The following is a 23,814-nucleotide window of genomic DNA, read 5'->3' on the forward strand; positions in this document are numbered from 1 at the left end:
ACCAAAACTGACTTGATAAAGCATAGAAAAGATGAACAGACCAATAAAATACCATTAAGTACCTATCGTTATTAAAGGTGTGAAAATGATATGGTTTTACAGTTAAGTTTTTTTAACTTGTAAAGAACTGACAATTCCTATGCTCTCCAATAGACAATGATGACAATAGACAATTCCTATGCTTCTAGAGCACAGACAAAGATGGAAAGCTTCCAAGTCATTTTATGAAACTGACATGACCCTAGGTAGCACAAAAATTAATAAATACAGATACATATTATATTTAATGATATAACTCATTTATATAATCACAATCAGCAGCATGAATATATGTACATGTATAAATATAAGCTTATTTGAGGAATACAAGGCTAGTTAAGCACTAGAAAATCTATCAATATGTTTTATAGAATATTAATTAAAACTATAAAAGTAAACATATTGGGATCTAAAAATTCCTGATTTTTAGATCTAAAATCTAAAAAGATACCAGGGGATCTTCCTGACCCAGGGATTATGTTTTAATAATGTCACCTTAATAAAATTAATTTCTAACTCTCATACAAAGACTTCCCTGGTGGCTCAGTGACAAAGAATCTGCTTGCCAATGCTGGAGATGCTGGCTTGATCCCTGGATCAGGAAGATCCCCTGCAGAAGAAAATTGTCAATCCACTCCAATAATCTTGCCTGGGAAACCCCTTGGACAGAAGAGCCTGGCTAGCTGCAGTACATGTGGGTCGCAAGAGTCGGACTCAATGACTCAACAACAAAAACAGCAACCTTCATATATTATGGGTAGGAATGTAAATAGATACCACCACTATGGAAAATGGTATGCAGGTTCCTCAAAAAAATAAAAATAGAACTACCATATGATCCAGCAATTCCACTCCAGAGTGTCTATCCAAAGGAAATGAACACTAATTCGAAGAGCTATATGCACCCCTATGTTCATCACAGCATTATTTACAACCACCAAGACATGGAAATAATCTAAGTGTCCATCAATAAATAAATGAATAAAGAAGAAGTGGATTTATATATGAAATATTACTTAGTCATAAAAAAGAATAGAATCTTGTCATTTGTAGCAACCCAGATGGATCTAGAGGGTATTATGCTAAGCAAAATAAGTCAGAGAGAAATACAAATACTATACAATCTCACTTATATGTAGAATCCAAAAACCAGAACAAACTAAACAAAATAGATTCATAAATAAAGAGAACAAAGTGCTGGTTGTCAGAGGGGAGGGGATGGAGGATTGAATGAAATAAGTGAAGAGATATAAGTACAAACTCTAGCCATACAATAAGTAAGTCATGAGAATGTAATATGCAGCATAGGGAATGCAGTCAGCAATACGGTCATACCTTGGTATGTTAACAGATGGTTACTAGACCTATCATGGTGAACATTTTATAAAGAATATAATGCCAAAGCATTATGCTGTGTACCTGAAACAAATATTACACGTCAACCATACTTCAACTTAAGAAAAAGAAAATTAATTCCCAAGTCTCAGTTTCCTCATCCATTAATTGGGAATAATAATACATACCTCATAGAGTTAGGTAAGGTAAGACTAATGTTAAGGTAAGACTTAAAGGAAATACCATTCTGTACACAGCATTGTTTAATACATAAAACAAAACTTTGAAACAAATTATCCAAACACTCTTTCATTCAATAATATCTACTGAGTGCTATTTAGGTTCCAGGCATTGTTCTAGTCACTAAAAATTAACCAGTGAACAAACAACAAAATTCCCATCCATGGGGAGATTACATTTGAGTGGAAAATAGGAAGCAACATCTCTACCACTGCTCCCCTAGTATGGACTTGATAATCATCTACATGAAATCTGCTGTATTGAACACACTTTCAACCCTGAGATTCCATGGTACAAATTATGAGCTTATAATTTGAGGTATAAGTACTAAAAGAATACACAGAAATGCATTCCCAGGTTCTAGGCTATCATGAAAGGTTGATAATAACTACCATACCACTGCCATCTCCTCTAGAAACATCACTTCATGTTATTGCTGCCTTCAAGCAACCCTTTTGATTTCACAGCTGCCCTCTCTGATACTGTATATCACCTATCCATTTAGATGCTGAACTCATAGACACCTCCACTGCCTCACAACTTCCCTTTTCTCCACTGGTGCTCTTTCCACCATGGAAAGAGCACAGAGTCATTAGTAGAAAGAGTTTAGCTTTCATCAGCAGATGAACTTGGGTTCAGATCCTAGTCTGCTGCCTCCACTAGGAATCTTCTGGGATCTGAAGGTCAAGCCTGCAATCTCTGGCCATGTTGGATTGAGACTGAGCTCCTCCCAGAGGATGCCTCTTCAGTCCACAGGATATTGGAGCCTGGGAACAGTATAGGGAATGTAGTCACCAGTACTGTCATACAGAGGGCAACAGAAAGTTACCAACTCCATATCCCAATCTCAGCCAGCTGCCTCCACCCATAATCTTCTATGGCCTAGAAATTAGGTCTATAATCACTGTCCAAGCCAGGCTGCACCTGGGCCCTGCCAGGGGTTGAGGGGAGCCTACAGGGTCAAACTTCCTGTATACCAGCTGCCACCTCTCTTTAAATTCACCACTGATTCTTCAGTTATTGCTACGGTCAAAAATCTAGTCCCAAGAAAATTCCTACCCAAACTCACTCTGTACCCAGAGTCTAGTCTCACTCTGGGTATAGTCTGTAGTACTAGTCTCTAAAAGTTATGAAACTCAAAAATTAAGATGTTGGACTTTCCTGATTGTCTAGTGGTTAAGAATCCACCTGGCAGTGCAGGGGACACAGGTTCAGTTCCTGATCTGGGAAGATTCTACATGCCACAGGGCAACTAAGCCCATGCTCCATAACTACTGAGCCCACACTCTAGAGCCCATGGTCTGCAATAAGAGAAGCCACCAAAATGAGAAGTCTGCACACCACAACAAAGAGTAGGCCCCACTTGTGGCAACTAGAGAAAGCCCTCATGCAGCAGAGAAGACCCACTCCAGCCAAAGTAAAATAAATAACTTAAATTAAAAAAAAAAAGATGTTAGCCTAACAGTAAAGAAATTTTAGTTCAGGTAGATTTGTTGATTTGCATTTGAAGAGGTTCTCTAAGTACATATTATTATAGAACTGTGAGGATTCTCTCTCAAAAGTACTATAGAGCCATTGTGTTGGGAAAATTGTAGAGTGATTTTACATTACATTCTAGTTAATATTTTATCCCTTCAATAAAGTACTTGAACATAACATTCTACTTTTAGCCAGATTCTCTTTTAAAGACATTCACTTTAGTAGTAGCTAGTGTTTACATGGCACCTACCATGTGCCAAACCCTTTAAGCACTTTAATTACTAAATCCTGAAACAACCCGAAGAAGGTGCAGTCTTACAGATAAGGAAACTGAGGCCTAAAGAGATCAAAGTAACAGGTTCAAGGTAAAGTTAGAAAGGGGGAGAGTATGCTCTCAGCTACAGTGTCACAAGCTTGCTTTACCCTAACCTAATTCTCCAGCATTGTACAAGTAAGAGAAATAAAATCAGAGTCAGCAAAGAATTTCAACTCTTCAGAATGCTTGAAAAAGGAAGCTAATGACAAGTTTTAAAACATTAAGGTGGAAGAAGGGGCAGGAGAACAATAAAAATTGAAGGGAGGAGAATTTTTTAAACATTTGGAACAAGAGGATGTTCAAAGTATTTTCCATCTTATCTTGCCCTGAAAGTGAAAGTTGCTCAGTCATGTCCAACTCTTTGTGACCCCATGGACTATCCAGTCCATGGAATTCTCCAGGCTAGAATACTGGAGTGGGTAGCCGTTCCCTTCTCCAGGGGATCTTCTCAACCCAGGGATCGAGCCCAGGTCTCCTGCACTGCAGGTGGATTCTTTACCACCTGAGCCACAAGGGAGGCCCAAGAATACTGGAATAGGTAGCCTATCCCATCTCCAGCAGATCTTCCCAACCCAGGAATCGAACCAGCGTTTCCTGCACTGCAGGAGGATTCTTTATCAACTGAGCTCTCTAAGCCAAAAGCCAATCACCAGCGACCTTCAAAGACCTTGCTTATGAAACACGGTGCTCTCCCTTATCAGAAACAGAACCTTAAAAACAAAAGGATGCAAAAATTAATGAGTTATCAAGTGGAAATGAACCATCTTCCTAGTCCAATGGAAAGAGAATGTGACAATTTCTCTATGGGAATGTGAAGCTGATGGATATACAGACAGTCCTCAACTTGCACTACACCATGTTAACTGAAATGAGTGCATTTTAGAGCCAGGTCCTCACTTTGCAAGGTTCTGCAGTAACTGAGTTCAAACCAAGACATCCAAACTATGTAAAGCTGAGATCAGAACTATGAAAAGGGAGGATGTGGTTCTGATACAGAAGTATTCCAGTTCACATTGAGCTTGCAAAGCAAGAATTGCCTTAGTAACTGAACCTACTCAAATTCAATGTCACATAACATGTTCAGCTTCTGATTATCCTGATTATCCAAGCTCTCAGTTATCTAGCATGTAGATTATCTGAGGGAAATCTCATGACTTGCTTGTCTGTTAGAAGCAGCTGCATTATACAACAAAATACCATAGGACTTCAAACCAGGACATCTGGATTTAGATTATGGTTCTGCCACTTAATGGCTATGTGACCTTGGGCAAGCCATTTTCCCTCCCCAGACCTTAATTTCAGCTCAGTTCAGTTGCTCAGTCGTGTCCGACTCTTTGTGACTCCATGGACTGCAGCACACCAGGCCTCCCTGTCCATCACCAACTCCCAGAGTCTACCCAAACCCATGTCCATTGAGTCGGTGATGCCATCCAACCATCTCATCCTCTGTTGTCCCCTTCTCCTCCTGCCCTCAATCTTTCCCAGCATCAGGGTCTTTTCAAATGAGTCAGCTCTCCGCATCAAGTGGCCAAAGTATTGGAGTTTCAGCTTCAACATCAGTTCTTCCAATGAACACCCAGGATTGATCTCATTTAGGATGGACTGGTTAGATCTCCTCACAGTCCAAGGGACTCTCAAGAGTCTTCTCCAACACCACAGTTCAAAAGCATCAATTCTTTGGTGCTCAGCTTTCTTTACAGTCCAACTCTCACATCCATACATGACCTTAATTTATTTGTCTGTAAAATGAGGATAATGGCACATACCTCCCAGAATTGTTTTGTGAATAAAATAGCAATCACTGATATTTATTGAGAGCTTACAATGTATCAGACACTCTTACAAATGTATTTTGTCTATTGAAACCTCTCAAAAACTATGATACTCAGGTTACTATCTCCATCTTATGAAAGCACCCAGAAATTTATGGGTATTGCCCAATACCCATGCATCTACCTCATTATTAAATATTGCCTCCATCCATTACAAAGAATAGGTATTGAAAAGAAAATCTGAAATCTGTTCATGTATTAGATGCTTCAAAAAATAGTTAAAGGAAGAGAATTAAATTCTTCCTGAAAGCAGGTGGAGTTCTTACTCCTAGAGATTCCTTTATCCTCCTCCTCTTGAGTGCTAGCTGCACTCTAAGATTCTGGAAGAAGTTCACTAGCAAACTTCAAAGACAGCCAACTCTGTTGGTGACAGAAACCATACTCAAAAAACCTGGCACTGTCCACTGCTGCCAGCCTGGCCAAACACATGCAATGAATTGATGGCTGTATCCCAATGCCCTGCCTATCTTATCCAGCCCAACCTCCTTCACAAACACAACCCTTCAGATGCTAATACTTTCTTCCTAAAGTTCTTATTGGGCTTCCCTGTTGGTTCAGCTGGTAAAGAATCTGCCTGCGATGCAGGAGACCTGAGTTCGATCCCCGGGTTGGGAAAATCCCCTGGAGAAGGGAAGTCTACCCACTCCAGTATTCTGGAAAGCAAGAGCACTGTCCAGCATCACACTGTGGAAATACACTCTATCAAAGTTGGAAGAGTAAAGAGAAGATAGAAATATTTTACAGTTTTTGCTCATTAATCAAACCAGCATAAATTCATTTCTCAGATTCTTGGCCATTTGTCAGTTTAGAAGACAGAGTGGGCATGTTGTTTTGAGGCTGATACACAGAACAAGGAACTTCTGCGAAAATCTATATATAGGCAGCACAGAGCCCTATCCCAGAAGGGTAGAAACAGGATGTCAGAACCGAAACTTCTTTATAGATCATGAAACTTCCTATTCTAACAGTAAAGAAACTAATTCCTAGAAAGAAATGATTTAGCCAAAGTCACCAAAAGTTTATTGGCAGAGCTGAAACTCCCAAACTGGTTCCTTGATACTACACCAAACTGTCCAACAAGCATATAAAGTTAGAGACAAGAGGGAAAGGGAAAAGAGAAAGCTGAAGGCAACATTAATCCCTCATTGCTGCCTTACTCACTTTTCCCAACTTTTGCTCTGATTGTATCTAAATCCAAGGAAAGCTGAAAGTAGAAGCAACAAAGAACCCAGGCATTCAGGGAAGCAGATGCTGCACTTGGTCCCCTCCTCTGCAACGTGATATACACGCTGAATTATGGAGCCTTGCTGACCCATTCATGCCAACAAATCACTCAAATTGTCTTGCTTTGGAATAAAAGGTGGCTTAAGTGCTTCTTTCATATCAGAGCCCTAAAAAAATGAACCCCCATACTGATAAATATGTAGCCCCTCTCCCTGTCTCTGGTTTTCAGTGACTGGCTACATTCCTCAGAGGGATCCTGTCCCAGGAAGGTGTTCCCTGGAAACTATATTTTTCCTCCTTGACTTATCACACACTCACCCTTCTTTCTCAGTTGCTTTTTTATTTCAGTGGTCTCCAAAGTAAGATTACACATCCCTGGAATACACTATAGAAATATACAGTTGTTTATTTATTCATTTAAGAAGTGAGAAAAACTAATTTTCACCTAAATTTAAATACAGATTGTCAAACATTAATATGTCATATCCTGTACCAAAGGAAAAAGAGGAGTCTGATTATTGATGATACTATCTAGCTTTTAACTAAATTAACCCTAAACAAATGTTCAAGTGGCTTTAAAAGACCCTTTCAAAGAAACCACAGTTTGAGGTTAATACCGTGACCAAGCTAACACTTGTACCATAGTAGTAGCCTTTTAGTGGCCGTATCACAGGGTGAAACAATGATGATCCAAGATCTGATAAGCAACATGCCAGGATTTTTTAACTTATCAAAAAGATAATTTAAGTATAGATTTACACCTAGTATCATCAACAGTGGACCTTACCCTATTGTACTTTGAGACATTAAATAGTAATATGAAGCCATTAAAATCAGTAAGACATTTAAAAACAAAGCATACAGACAGAAATTTTTGTACTTACTTTAATTTTTCCAATAATGTTTAAAATCATACAATACTCAATCCCATATTTTATAACATTTCACCAAACTTAATGTTAAATGCTTAGAAACCTCTTCTGAAATTCCTTAGTTACAAAAGACAAAAAGTCACACCCTATTAGAAAAGTTCTTATTCTTCCTGCTGCTATAAAAATAGCTAAAAATAATATACAGAAAACAGTATGGCAACATTTATTAATAAGTACATTTCTGGGCTAAAAAATCGGATCTGCCACAGTGTACATCTCTGGGTAACCAATTAATTAGAATGCAATCTAAATGATGTCTTCATGGGTTGGACAGTGAATAGTACCACAAACAATGTTGAAAGTTGTATAGAAAACATGTCACTTTCAAAAAGAAACTAATGTCATGTAGAATGCTTGGTTTTCAGATAACAAATGTACATATTTTTGAACATGCTTCCATTCATGATCTTCAACAGGCAAAGTGCTACATTTGAATGAGTGGCCAAAATATGTACCAAAAAAGATATAGCTTCAACACTGTTACTCTTTTAAATAAAGAGTAACCTTTAAATAAAGGTAGTTTTTAGGGAAAAGTGACTAAGTGTAACTACTGGTGAAGAGATTGCCCTGATAGGATGAAAGGGAAAAAATTAAGGATAAGATTACAGATATAACACAATGAAGTAACTGTATTATTCATAGGCAAGTAATTTAGGCAAAATGTTAAAACCAAGCGCTACATGATGATGCAATTACTTTATAAAAATAGACCCACAAAACACAGTAAAATCTTTACGTGCTCCGAAATGAGACGACGAGTGACCATGAGAATTTTTGGCACTACCCACAGTTTTCTACTGCTTATCTCATGACTAAGTTTCCAAACTTAAGCATAAGCAACCAAAAAACGAGAGTACCAAATGTGCTAACCTTTCAGTGATGACAAGTAGCTGTGAGTGTGTTATCAAATAGCTAGTCTAGACTAGATAGATAGATGGACAGACAGATGCATACACCCATACTCTGTTGCTGTTTAGTCATTCAGTCTTGTCAGACTCTGCTATCCCATGGTCTGTAGCCCACCAGGCTTCTCTAGCCAGGAGATTTCCCAGGCAAGAATACTGGAATGGATTGCCATTTCTTTCTCCAAGGGATCTTGGCGACCCAGGGATCAAACCCACATCCCCTGTATTAGCAGGCAGGTTCTCTACTGCTGAGCCACCAGGGAAGCCCACGTACACATATACCATCATACAAACATAACTGTGTCTTCAAGGTAGAGGTGATATTTCATCAAATGACAAAGTAAATGATTTTAAAAACAGACATATTATATTGAAAATGTATTTTAAAAACATATGTTTGGAAATGATTTCATCATAGTGTGATTTTGTTACCAAAAGTTTTTTGTCTATCACCTACAAAAACTCTCATCTGTTTTCAATTTTAAAATTGGCAACAGCATATTCTAACCTGTTTAATGATGTTACAAAAAGTTCCAATGTGTTTTTTAACCCATTTATTAGAAATATGGTAAAAAAACAAATGATTGTCATGAGAGAAAAGAGAGATTTTACTAGCCAACAATTTAACAAACTTTTTGCATACTTTGTGTAAAGGATTAATACGTTAGTATCACATTAAGTGCAAACAAAAATGTACTTCTTCAATTTGGATATATTTTTCTTTCTGAGGTATCAGTTTTAGCTGTGGCAGCATTAAAACCATGTAGCAAAGAAACTTGAACTTAGAACCAAACTAGTCAATCACTTTATCACCAAGCATTAAACTAAGACTTTAAAAAATAACAAATCATATTATATTATATTATAGAACTAGGAGGACCACAGTCTTAAAATATTATTTATTCTATCAATACATCTTTCATTTTAATATCTATTGTAAATGTTTTACAGCATATACTAGCACAATAGTACATGTGTATAAGTTTAAATAAATATGGACATGTATTAGGGCACATGCTCATAAATACTTCACTGGTGATATGCTCTATCCAAAAAGTTTGAAGATCACTATTCAGATCAGAAGTTCTTCCAAATAAGCTGTAAAATTTTCATCTTGTCAAGAGGAATTCAACCAGCCTTACTTTTACCAACAGTACTGTCCAGTGGCCCTAAGGCTGTCCCAGCCACTTAAGATATGTATTTCCTTCTCTCCTTATATATCTTAAATTATGATCTTTTCACCTCAGCTACTGAAACTGCTACATTCACCCCCAATCAAGCAGAGAGGACACCAACTATGCTATGTGATAACATTCAAACAAACTTTTTATCAATAGTCAAAGTTACTTGCTTTTAAGATGCAGCAGCAATATACTTAAATAGAAGCTTCCTTTGAAACAATTTAGGATGACCAAATAATTTAATGCCCCTCCTACTAAATATAATAAAATTATATTTGTTTTTAAATTACCTCAGATACAAATTTGTGAAATAACCAAAAGTAAAAACTATATAATCACAGCCTCATAAAAGTAAAAGGACATTGATACAAATGTCCTATTTTACTGAGATTTTAATAGAAGTCAGTGTAGGCATAGATCAAAAAGGAAAATGAAAAATCCAAAGATGTGAAAGGGGTGCTAACAAAATTTAAAAGAAAAAAAATCAGCATACAATATGAAGGGGTATATATTTTCACATATAATTTACTTGCACAGCTCTTGATAACATTAATGAGTTTTCTGTGTGGACATAATTGAAGAAATTAGACACAAAATTTCACAACTAAGACATGACTAATTATGATGAGTACTTTGGAAAAGGTCCCAAAGAGTCATAATTAAAAGCTGAGGTATTTTTCATTCTTTCCCTGCCATGCCATACATAAGAATTAAGAGTTGCCAAGTTCACTAGTCCCACCCCAATGTAGGTTGCTATATACATTTTCCTTGGAGAAAATAAGCCTGTTACAAATTACTACGTAATTTAAAACACATTAGCATTTGGGGTACATAACCCTACCTTAGCATACCTGTAAATCACACAAATCTATACAAAGAGTATAAATAGAGGTATTCTCTGAACTGTTGTCTGTAAAAGTTTAAAGGGTCTAACCTCAAAAAAGCTGAAAATGTCTTCTAATAATGTCTTAAAGTATTATATTAAAATAAAAATTAAATATAGGATGCAATTTTAGTTGGTTCCAAGATTAAAATTCTTTTTTAAACCTCAATATACCTATTTTCAGTATGTATCTTTATAGTGGGAGAGAACTACACTTAAGAAATTTTAAAATAAACTATATCCAATCTCCTGAAATAAACCATAATAGAAAACAATATTTTAAAACAGAATGTATATATTTGTATAACTGAGTCACTTTGCTGTACAGCAGAAATTGGCACATTATAAATCAACTATACTTCAATAAAAACAAAAAAGGAACCAAACTCAAAGCCACTACTAGCATCATTTTATATTTTACTTGTAAATTCAAAATTCAGAAGTTGATTAAATGGAAACAAATGTAAAAAAAAAGAATTTTTAAAATAGGCCAATTTTCCTCCAGTGTGTATTTGGACCTTCAGATTCAAGAATAAAAAATGTGCCTGAGACTCAATTAACTAATACGCTACGTTCCAAGTTCGTTAAACTTTGTTCAGTTGCTGTATTATTTCAGTTTTTATTTTTTTGCTTGAATTTTTGTTTCTTATTAAAGAACTCAACTGAAAGTCCTAAAGGAAAATATTCTTTTAAGCATCATAACTAATTTAATATGACTAAATTGTTTTATAAAATTTTCACATTGTTTTTCCTCTTCTTTACTCAGCTTCAGAGCCTTTCTTTTTAATGAAGAGATTTCATCATATTTTTCATGCTGTTATCAACACTTCAAGTCTACAGCACACCAAAGCAATAGGAAGGAAAACAACAGGTTAAGGCCATTGTAAAGAGGGCCATAACTTCTCCAGCCTATGTGGCCATAAGGCCCTTTTCAGAAAGTGATTATGTTACAAGGTCATATAAACTGCAAAATCTCAATAGGTGTACCTAATTTGGAGAAACAAGCTACTAAATTCCAGAAAACTTCCAAACCAAAAACAGCAAAGAAGGCTTGTAGCTCAGAGAAAAGGCATTCAGAAAATTATTAGAAAACGTGAGACCCCAGATTACAAAACTATAAAGGGTACATTTAGCATCCCTATTTGAAAGTTATCAAGAGTAGAGAGTGGTTGCTCTGCTACTACTATTTCTGGTACTGATACTGGTTCACCATCATCACTGTATAATAATAATTTGTATTTTTTCCCAAAACTTTGAATCACTCTGAGGATTCATTTATTTTTACATTCAGTTCAGTTCAGTTCAGTTCAGTCACTCAGTCATGTTCGACTCTTTGCGACCCCATGAATCGCAGCACGCCAGGCCTCCCTGTCCATCACCATCTCCCGCAGTTCACTCAGACTAACATCCATCGAGTCGGTGATGCCATCCAGCCGTCTCATCATCTTTCAATAAAAAAAAATTTATGGAATATGCCAACCTGATAGTTGGAAAACTCAGAAATAACCAGATCTAAAAATTTCCAGGTATTTCCCTTTCTCTAAGATAATGGCCAATTAAAAAAAAAAATTACAGTGTAAGATACAAGATTTTATTAAGTTATGGTCCAGATCATCAGCTTAAATATTAATAAGCCATTTATTTTAATTTTAATACTTAGTCAACATATTCAAAGGAATCAATAATTTGAAAAACTTCTCTGTACCTTAAAATATACTCACAATATCCCTGACCACAAAACTAAGCTAAGAAAGAGAAGTTAAGAGGTTAAATCAGCACAGGTTAAGCTGCTGGCTTATGGCCACTTCACATTTATGATAGACAAGGCCTTTCTAGAATCACAAAGACACAAACATGAAACATTTTGGTATCAAATGCCTTACAAAATAGTCAATAATACCATCAAATGTTTCATTCATGTCCAATGCTCTTCAGGATGCTACTTCAAATAGGTTATTCCTAATTAACCTTTATGACACAGCTCAAAGGCCAACTCCTACTAGAAGCTTTCCTTGACATAGGTACTTCTGCTCTTATACATATCTCCATTATAGCAACTAGTACACTGCATAGAATTACATATATTCATAACTCTTCACTAGGATCAATCGTGCATTTTCATCTTTGAAATCATGTAATCAAGTGGTTCTCATCTTTTCACCATCAAGTATCCTTTTATTAATCCTCCTTCATAAAACCCATATTTTGACTTAGCCATTGAAAGCCTCAGGAAGGTTAAAAGACCAAAAATACACAGAGGGTGATTGAAACAGTGTCATCTTTCAAACTTGCCATATTTATTCTATTATAATCAAATTATTCCCTAATTTTTTAAAGACATATAGAATGTCTAATATATATGACATTATAACGTCTAGACATATATAATGTCTAACATATACAATCTCTATAAAGACATGTAAACTGACATTTAATGCTTCTGATCAACATGGTATTGTTCAGCTACATTCAGTATATGGAAATGCAGTACTGGTTTGGCTCTGGAAGTAAGTATGAAGATAAAATAAATGAGCACTGACATTATATAAAAGAGATTGGGGGAAAAAAGAAGGTCAAAAATGCCAACCCTAATTTATGACACACAAGCTTTGTTTATAGTGAATAATATCCTGAAGCAAAGCTCAATTGAAACATTTATTCCTATCAAGTAGGAAGTTAGACAGTATGATTGGTAAGGTTATCTACCCTGTATACCTTTTACTGAATGAGGCAATGAATATGAAAGCACTTTGAAAACTGAGTTCTATAAAACATATGAGAATTAAGGGCCCTTTTCATGCCATGGTTCTACTACTGATTACTTATAACTATTGTCGATTTATCCTAACACACTTGTCTAGAACGGTTCTAGGCACTTCTATACACATTATCTTCCATCTTGATCTTCCCAACAACCATATCTGATAACTTCTATCACAATCCCCAGTTTAAATATCAGGGGGACTTCCCTGGTGGTCTAGTGATTAAGAATATGCTTTCCATTGCCAGGGATACAGGTTCCATCCTTGGTTGGGGAACAAAGATTGCACAAGCCTTGGGGCAACTAAGCCTGCATGTGAAACCAGAGAGCCTGAGCTCCCCAACAAAAGATGCCAAGTGCTGCAACTAAGACCCAACACAGCCAAGGGGAAAAACAAAACAAGAAAAAAAATTTTCCAATTAGGAAATGGAGACCAACAGACGTTGCATATCTTTTCTAAGGTCACACAACTAGTTTAGGAAATAAGACTTCAAAGAAAAGATTCAAGAAATAAAATTTCAGGTTTAATTTTGATATTTTCACATGTAGGTCTGGCATTCAAATGAATGTGTTCCCATTTTTTCTTAAAATCAAAGCAAAAGAAAGTTGATTAAGATGTATATTTTTGAGATACAGAACTTCCAAATGTTAATCACTGAAACACATAACCAAAGATTATAAAATCTCCTTCTTTGTTGGCTTTGCCAAAAAATAATAAGAGAGTTTCTTAACTGATTAGAATGGAGAAATATACCCTTGGAGTAGAGAGAATGGTGACCTCTCAAAATCTCTTCTAGCCCTTAGAATTGGAATATTCTCAAATTTGAGAGCCAGACATCCAAATTCTACATTTAGTCACTACTCTACCCAAAATCTGCAAGACTACTAATGAATAATTCTCTCTAGGAAAGAAAGAAAGGAGCATGCATTACTGTGAATATTTCATATAAAAGGAAAAGCAATCGATAATATAGCTTGCCAAAGATTACACAAAAAGTACACATAAAGCTTAAATTGGAAGCCAGATCTGTATAATTCTAAGTACAATACCACTTCAACAGTAATCGATAACATGTATTAGCTATTGAGCTTAGTGCTTTACATTTATTTACCTCATTTAATCCTCACAATAACCTTATGATGTAGGTATTATTATTACTCTCATTTTAGAGATGAAGAAACATAAGGTGAGAGATTATACCATGCATATACTCAGGGTAGATGGGGTAGCTGAGTTCTCCTATATAGAAAGTTCAATGACCATGGATCTAGCTGGAGACTATTCCTGAGAAAATAATAACATCCCTGCCCTTTCTTTCCCAAGAAAGAAAAACAAACTATTCTCTCCCTATTTAGGAGCATTCTTCTCCCCTTCTACCAATGACCTGCTTAGCACCATGACAACTGTGCCTAAATTTCTCACCTATCAAATATCAACAATCTTCAACAGAAGAGAAAGTTCTTAAAAAGTAAAAACTTGTGACTTCAAAAATGCCCTTCAGGTTTCCCTGGTGGTCTAGTGGTTAAGAATCTGCCTTGTAATGCAGGGGACACTGGTTCAATCCCTGGTCCAGGAAAATCCCACATGCTGCGAGGTAGCTAAAGCAGTGCACCACAGCTACCGAGCCCGTACTCTAGAGTCCTCAGGCCACAACTACTGAACCCACGTGCCACAACTACTAAAGTCCATGTCCCTATAGCCTGTGCCCCACAACAAGAGAAGGCACCACAACCAGAAGCCCACACACAGCAGCCAGGGAGCAGCACTCCCGCCACAACTAGAAAACAAGCCTGTGCACAGCAACAAAGACCTGACACAGTCAAAACCAAAGAAGTGCTTTTTGTTTAAGTTGCAGAACAGAAAATAACATATTTTTTAAATGCCCTTCAGGATATGCAGAACTTAGTAAGTGCTCAATCATGTTGCCCAATGATCTGTTTGTAAAGTAAAAAAGGAACTATTTGCAACCATGCCTCAGAATGAGTCCCATTTGAAATCTATGCTTGTCATTAAAAAATAATCTGTGTAGGGGAGTTTACGGGAGAAGGGATACACGCATATGTATGGCCGAGTCCCTTTGCTGTTCACCTGAAACTCTCAAAACATTGTTAACTGGTTATATACCCAAATACAAAATAGAAAGTTTAAAAAAAAATAATCTGTGCATATGTTAATCCCAATCTCCCAATTTATACACTACTAATATATAATATAGATAACAAATAAGAACCTACTGTATAGCACAGGGAACCCTATTCAGTACTCTGAAAAGACTACATGGGAATAGAGTCTAAAAAAGAGTGGATATATGTATATGTATAATGGATTTACTTTGCTGCACAATAGAAACTAACACAACCTTGTAAATAACTATACATCAATAAAAATTAATTTTAAAAAATCTGTTGCATTTTTGCTTTTCCACATATTGTGCTTGCGTAGTCATGGAAAGTAAAGCATCTTTAACTTTCTTTGTCAAATTTTAAAGGACTACTTTTCAAAGAAGCAAAGAAATTGTGCTCAGTGAAGTCAAAAATCACAAAGAGCACTAACGTCCATTTTTGCATTTGAATGGATATATTAAAGATAGACAATTCAATTTGTCTCTTTGAGTAGAAACAACAAATTATTGAACAAAGAAAGGATAATAGATCATTTAAAGATTTATCTTGTGAGATTTTCAGAGAAGAAAGAGATCAAGGGAGAACCTGAAATGAGAGAATACAGAATGTTTGCAGACACTAATACACACATCATATAAAGGATTTTAAATTTACCTTATGTTTATTATGCTTATTTATACATGTCATCATTGAAAAGCATCAAATAAATATATTTAAGTAATTTTGATCCAAAATACTTTAAACATAAAAACTCTTAAAGGATTTCACAATATCATATTAGGCTTCTTCAATACACAGTGCTTCAATTCAGAAAAATCTTTTAATAGCTTTATAGACTAGAAGAGCTTAGTAAGTAAAATATACTAGTGAATTCCTTGCCACATGCATAGAAAGAGAGCAAATACAGCAATAGAAAATCTAGAAAATTACAGAGCAGAAAATTCAGGTTAATTACCAAAGATGCAAATTTTCTAAAATATACACAACATGGGACTACCAATTGTTATACTTTTTTCCCCACTATCTTATCCCCAAATAACTACAGGTTACAATGCTAACCTAGTTCTTTATAATTAAATCCAAATGTCTCCCTATAAATGCAGAGATAACTCTTTAGATAAAGAAAGGTTTCTATAGTTTCAAATAATCATTTTTCACTTGCAGTAGAATGAAAGAGAATGCCGTTATGTATTTGCACGCCTTTAAAAGGTAAAGAAGAACATTTCTGAATTCTTTTAATATTCTGAAAAGGACTTTTCCAATATTATGCACTGTACAATATAGTGGGGATTACTAAACATATTGGCATTACAAAACAGAAATAACTGGGCAGTTGATTTTGTGTAGTTTACTAGTTTACAATAGATAACAGCATCTACAATTAACCTCAGGAAATAATTCACATCTTTACTAAAGATGAAAGTTTTTTTGAGTGAATAGTAAAACATGAGTGATATATAAGGGGTCTTAGAGGAGCAAGAAGAGATTCTGAATATAAACAAGCCATCATTCTGGTAAAAGGAAATACAAACAACTAGAATAAAAATAGTTGATGCACAAAAGCCATAATGAGGGGGTAGCTCAAAAAATAACTTCTACTCTGAATGGTTTGGATGAAATACAAATTATCCACAGAAAAGTGTGGACTGGCATAAATGTTTGTACAAAATTATAAGTGTATTTCAAGAAGTATGCAAGAGGCAACCGCCTGCATGATGCACAAGGTCCCGGCAATGCTCTGCTTAAGTGCTAGTGCACAGAGTCCAAACCACTGCATTTTAATTACCATGCAGCCTCAGATATATTGCCTTTGATATGGAAATGTTCTTGTTCTCTCATCTTCACATATGGTCTCATGCACAGAAATCTTTATCTGATTCATAAAAAATAAACTAGAATCCAATCTCAACACCTGACCTCAGTGCTTAGAAGTTTTTTACTAAGCATGGTGTCACTATAAAAAGAATGGCTAATATTAGTGTAAAGTTGGATATTTTGAGCAACGATATGAAGGATTTGCAGTTAAGAACTGAATCGATACTGTTTCTCTGAGGTTTTAGGGTTTTGAGGTCCCTTTTTTTGAGACTACCACAGATTTGAGGAAAAACAGACCAGCAGCCTTTTCCAGAGGAGAGAATACATAGTAAACGTACATGATATTTCATCTTACAATCTCCACCTACACTCTCAATTGATATCTTTATCCAAATTATGACAGTGGATATTTAAATCTGAAAAGCTCTATTAAGAACCATAACACAAATTTAAAATTATTTCCAGTTTGACTAAAAGTCTAAACAAAACGATTAGCTGAAAAACTTTTACCCTCTTCCACAGAACAAGAAAAATGAAAACACACTTCGTATAAATGTATAATGAGTATATAATGAGAGAATGATTAAAGTTTCTGATATGACTTATCAAAACAATTAGTTTTCAGATCACAGTTGAAGAACTTCAAGCGAAAATGATATGCTATACATTTAAAATGTGCTAACAGTTAATAAAAGCTGCTTTTCATAGACTACACTGGAGTACCAGCTTGTTTTTGTTTTTGTTTTACTTGAGTATGTTGATAGTCAGGGGACAGTCAGTAGAAAATGTGAGGACGGGATAAAGACACAAAATGTTCAATACATTATTTTCATTGTTGGGAAAAAAATAATAGGGGAGAGTTATATTTCTTAAACAAGAAGCAATCCAAATGCAAAGAGAGTCCATTTTCTGCTCTAAAAAGCAAAACTATTTTTTCATTCTTTTAGCAAGTTTTTATAATAAAATCTGTTCTCATTACATCTCATATACCTTGATAATTCTGAAATAACCTAGATTAACTTTTTTAAAAAACAGTAATATGACCCATCTAACCTCATGACAGCAGATAATACATCCCATCTGCAAATCATCTTGCTGAATGTTATCTGTGTTTTATCATTTCTAGTACCTGTCTGTGCCTGATATGGTACTCTCAGGCACATTAGCTTGATGGAATGTTTCACTTGACTTCAAAAACATCAATTGATATATATGCACCCCTAAACTATATTTAAACAAATAGCTCTTAGAACAACCAAAATTTTAATTGTACTCTACTATACTTATACAGAATGCTGTTTGTAAATAGTGAAAAGGTATATATCAATTATCTCACTAATAAGAGAATACTTTCAAACTTACAGATTTATAACCTAACAATATGGAAAAGTATAGATAATATTAAAAGTAAGGGTTAAAGCCAATGTACATTAAACTTTGTAAAAATAAAATTCATTTACTCCAGTATCTAGTATACTAATTCAAAGAGGATTTTTTAAATGTCACTAGTTTCTTCAATATAAGGTAGATATGTGTAAAAATTTCATCAGTGAGCAATAAACTAATAATTCCTAAAAGAAGTCAAATAGAAACAGCATAAAATCTCAATAATGCACCAAAACTTATCATTTATGTATTTAAAGCAATATATTGTTAAAGCCTTATAAGAGAAAGATTTGCTAAATAAGTTAACATTTTAAATATGTGCTTTTCCCTTACTAAGAAAAAATATCTTTCTACTGCTAATGAAAAAATGTCCAGCAGACAATATGAATGTCATTTCTTCTAGATATTCAGTTACTGAATCCATTACAGAATCAACTTAAGATATAGATATTGATAGTGCTTTATTAATTTTTTTGCATCTACCTTTCTTTGTAGTATAATGTTGGGCACTGTGCTTACACAGTATACTCTTACAGGAGCTTGTATCATGCTCCGTAATAATAAATTTGCAATTTATTTTGCATTTTCAAGAATACATATATACCAAGAGAAAGTTCCTTCTTATTACTTCCAAAATAAAAATTAAGAACAACAATAAATACAATAAACAATATTTAGTTTTGCCACTATAAAAAGAATATGGTAGGAGAACCGAGGAAAAAGGAGGTGGCAGTGATACAAGAAAAGCAACAGGGCCAGAGGAATTAATGACCTAGCACTTGTCTAGATCCTGGTCACTTACTGCCCTTGGTCATAAGCTAGATCTAATATGTGTAGTGCACACTTACTTGCTTTCAGAGTCTAAAGGATTTTGTGTTTTTTTGGTTAGTGTTTGTTGTTCTTGTTTTAGAATGGGACACTCTCTCTTGATTTAAGAGGTTTTCAAAAATGCAGGAGAAAGAAATTTACATGCCATTTGGCCTACTGCCCATGCACTTACATATGTGTATTCAGGAAGATACACTCAAATATACATGGATAATATATTTATGGTCTGGTACAGTAAAAAAAAAATCAGTCATAACTTTTTCCCTGCTGTAATAAAATAAAGTATTTCATTGATTCAATCAAAAGCAAATGCAACTAAATAACCCACGTCCCCACCATCTAGAAGAAAAGCGCACCCTTGCTGCCATAGACAAGCTAACTCTATCCCACTGAATTAGTGGAAGGTTTAAGATGTTTGCTTGTTTGTTTTCAAGTAAAGAGAATCTTCTAGTAGGTATCAGGAATATCTGAGTGGCTTAGAAACAAGGGAAGAAGGGAGAGTGATGAAAGTGTCTAATGCTGAGTGTTGAATTCCATGGTTATTGCACAGGGTGATAGGGGTAAGCTCATGTTCATGACTGCAGACATCTGGTCTCTTCCAGAGAGTGCAGACTAAAGTTGACCTGAAGCTGGGGTCTAGAAACCTAGGCAGGAAGCTCAAGCACCAATCTGGGTACAAACAGAACAGGGCACTGCTCCTAAAAACCCCAAGCTGAACAAGAGTGAGACAGGGAGAGAGCAGATATTTACAGGTTCGCCCGCACAGTGAACACTAGCAGCCCCAAGTGGCTAGGCCTGGAGCGGGGGGGAAGAGAAACTGCAATCAGAGCGCATACAGCAATTTGCTGAGACCTCTGGGGCGGGTGCGGGAGGAAGCACAGAACAGGTGAACAATCCAACTAGAAACTGAAGCCCCTAACCAAGCCAGGATACAACGCCAAGTCTGCGCTAGTCCTACTGGGATAGTGCAGACTGAAGGGCACTAGCAGCCCTCCCCCATGGGCGGAGTGTGTAGAGTAGGTGTAGTGCCAGATTTACTCTGCATCCCCTTTCCTCGTTCAGCACTCACCCTGCCGCTTGTCGGGTTTGCCTATCTAACCAGAAGTCTGCCCTCAGCCGAAAACTAGAGAAGAAACAAGAAGTGGAGAGAGAGAGAGAAAGACAAGACTACACTGTCACAGTCTTCTCTAGTGCCAGGGCCTCCCGAAGGCTGTCCTGGTTGGTTCGACCCTCCCACGGGAATCCTGTAGCCTGGAACGGTGCTGAGTGGACCAGCTCCGCCAAGCCCGTGCCTGTGGGCCTCCGGGACGAGGTGCTGAGTGCGCAGGCTAATTATACATGTGGCATTTGGGCAGCCGACTGTCCAGTGACACCTTACCTTATGAGGAAACGTCAACCTCAGCAACTGTTCAAAACAAAATGCCATCGCAGGATCAGCTTCGCCGGCTCTTGGCCGGTTCGGGATTGCTTTTCCCACAGATTTTCTCACTTAGCGCAAGAATGTGGCCTGCGGAGGCCAGTCGTAAGCTGGGCGGACCGGGGGAGAGGGAGGGGGACAGGCGGGGCGGTCCTTGCCAGGTGTCCATCCTGTCCCCCCTCGCCATGGACCAGCTCTCGGACCCGACCACTTGACCTTTTTATTCACCAAACTCACCTCCTAGAAATAGACTGGGCGGGGCTGTGTCTGTTCTCCTCGGGACCCGGGGAGAAACCTAGGCATGTGACTATACAGGGCAGAAGGGAGGAGACCCTAGGGAGGCAGGGAGAGGGGGCACTCTCACATCCCGACTCCACTGGGTTGTTGGCTGGGCCGCCCGGCCGGAGCCAAAAGCCCAGCCAGCCGCAAGAGTGCGCGCCGGGGTCAAGCGCCCCGGACACGGACGTCATCCCAGTGCCCCATTGAGTGTGACGGGAGGTCCGGAGCCCAGCCCAGCTTGCCGCAGCAACGGCTTTGGGCCATCTCGAGACCGAAACTTCAAGTTCAGCCCTCCGAAGAGGTCACACACAGAGAAGCAGCCGGGGACAACCCATCTCGCTAACAGCCCATCCCCGCCAGCAAAGTCGAAGACTAATTTTTGGTCCCCAAATAGGGGCAACATTCAATATCTGGCAGTTCATACAAACGTTTTCAAACTTGGTCAGCCTGAGAGCTTAAAAAAAAAAAAAAACAGCCTCAAAACACTCCAGCAACAACCACCTTTTATCTGTTCCAAACACACCAATTCTCTTTTTATCTTAAAGCTGCGCGGAGCGCCCGGGAAATAGCCCAGGAAACGGAGCTAATCTGTCCTCCGCAGCCCCGCTCTGGGCGCCCGAGCAACCCCGGCAACCTTTGCACAAGCCTCTTCCCTTTTCTGCCCGGCCCTTTAAGGAGAAGAAAGCAGCTCCCTCTGGGAGCGGTCAGGCTCGGGCTGGGCCCCGGGCGGGTGGCAGCACCGCCCCCGGGCCTGGGCCGAGCCCCAGAGCGGCGGATCTCTGCGGATCTGCGGAGTGGGCAGCGGGCGGCGGGGCCTGGGCAGGGCGCCGAGAAGGACGGAGGGCGCTGGCGGGGCTCAGGGACGCGAGGAGGGGAAGAAACGCGCGGGCGACTGTGCTCCTGCAGCGAGGACTCCGAGGCCGACTCGGCTCCGGGAAGGGCTGGGCGGCCCCGTCACACGCGCCCCCGCCGGCCCGGCACCACCGCCAGAGCGTCCGAGGGAAAAGAGGGCCACGGATTAGCGCTTGGGTTTCGGATTGTCTCGGAATTCGATTTGCTTATTCCTAAAAAGATCATTCAAAGTCACGTCCAAAAATGAAGGATGAGGGAAGAGGGAGAGAGCGCAGGGAACTGGAAGCAACTCGCACGGGGTCCCGGGAAAGTTGCGGCGGAGCGACGTTGGGGTGAGGGTGGGAGGAGGGAGCGAGCTGCTTTTCTAGCGACCCGGGTTTTCTTTGAGCTCCTCCCGGTAAACTTCACGCGGGCAGACAGCGCGGAGGAGATCCTAGACTCTCGCCCACCCTCGGCCATCGTCAACCCCACAAATAGCCAAAGTTTCCAAACCAAAATGGGGGTGGGGTGGGGGTAGCGTTTAGGAAGCCCAGAAACCCGGCAGGTCCACCCGACCTCCCGCACCCGGAGCCTGGGTAATACTGAAGCGCTCCGGGAAACTGCGACATCGCAGTCAGTCACACGGCGAATCACCCCAACACTTTTCAAGAAAACAAAATATTCGCTGGGAAACTTACTTTGCATTTAGTCTCTATTCTTTAGGGGGATGCGGTTTAGTTCGGCTCGTGAGGGAAGCTCGTTTTGTCCAGGTTGGATATTGTCTACTTATGGATCAGCCCTTGGGTGAGGGTTTATTTTAATTTATGGCTTATGCATTCTTTTAAGGTCGATTTACATGACCTCCGGCTACAACTAAGACAGCCGAGGAAGGCACTCCAGTCGTCAGTCGGCCAAACCCACAATTAAAACAGCCCTCCCCCTAGTCTTGGTGTGACTAGGACTCTCCCGGAGTAGGCTGGCTGCCTGCTTTTCTTTTTTTCTCTCTTCTTTCTTCGCTTCTATTCTTTCCTTCTTAATTTCTTTATGCCTTGCTTTTTTAATATCACAAAATAAGATGTGGTATCAGTTTGAAAGTTTCGGTATAACTTTCTTCAAACCCAAGCCTGCAGCGATAACGAGAGATGCAGCGCTCACAAAGCCCTCAGGATGCTGCCCTCTTGTGGGCACAAAGGGCCTTTCCACCCAGCGGTCCCATCTGAACCCTCACACAGCACAAACATATGCTTACACACACACACACACACACACACACACACACAGGGGGAGAGAGAGAGAGAGAGAGAGAACACTACACACGCAAGCACACGAGCTTCCTCCATCACACACTTGGCGCAAACTTCAATGAAATACCTACCTCAAACTTCATGAAGACTTAAAAATTCATTCTCTAAGCCACCTGATTCTTTTTCATAACATTCCCAGTTATATAGATTAGAGTATCTATACGGGGAGGCGGAGGAGGAGGAATAAGGTGGGCCGAAAGGGCGAACAGATTTCCGGACGAATACTTAGGATGGCGATAACAGCTTTCTGTTGTCAAAGGTTGCGTTGTCTGTCTCTCTCTCCTGCCCTTTTTGCCTTAGTGTCCCACGCACAGTTATCTACAGCTACAACATGTGTTTTCTCCGAGTGGATTTTGGGGATAGGGGGGTGGCAAGAAAACCAGAAGCCCGCCACGCAGATCTGTCACCGCCTCCGGAACAAGGCACAACTCTCCGAGAGGGGGACGCATCCTAGGGATACGCGCGTCCACCAGCGAGCGGCAGACGCTCGGGCCCCTTTCTCAGCCTCTACTCTTCCCCCCACCCCCCCACCTCCACTTCTGCGTCTGCCCCACTGAGCGCCCTCCTCCCGCTCCTCCTCCCCACCTCCCCTCCCCAGCCAAGTACGGAAACCCGCCGGGGCTGGGCAGCCGTGGCTCCCGGCAACCCGCGCCCTCGCGGGGCTCCGCGCACTCAGTTCTAGTCCGACCCCAATCCCTCAGTC

General features: G+C 38.8%; 1 protein-coding gene across 8 annotated transcripts in view; it reads right to left on the bottom strand.

Moving 5' to 3' along the window:
- The window catches only part of SOX6 (SRY-box 6), a 723,815-nt gene that overhangs the window by 694,890 nt on the left and 5,111 nt on the right, over positions 1–23,814 (bottom strand). For 2 of the 8 annotated variants that reach the window (XM_027563366.1, XM_027563365.1), the window contains exon 1: positions 22,506–22,969. The exons of 2 other annotated variants lie outside the window; for them this stretch is intronic. The gene's annotated coding sequence lies outside the window, so the exon portion shown is untranslated. Of the gene's footprint in view, positions 1–20,658; positions 21,413–22,505; positions 22,970–23,182; positions 23,622–23,814 lie in introns of those variants that run through there. 4 more of the 8 variants (XM_027563367.1, XM_027563381.1, XM_027563364.1 and 1 more) reach the window with 4 other exon arrangements.

This window comes from Bos indicus x Bos taurus, chromosome 15 (assembly GCF_003369695.1).
Source record: "Bos indicus x Bos taurus breed Angus x Brahman F1 hybrid chromosome 15, Bos_hybrid_MaternalHap_v2.0, whole genome shotgun sequence".
Taxonomy (NCBI): domain Eukaryota; kingdom Metazoa; phylum Chordata; class Mammalia; order Artiodactyla; family Bovidae; genus Bos; species Bos indicus x Bos taurus.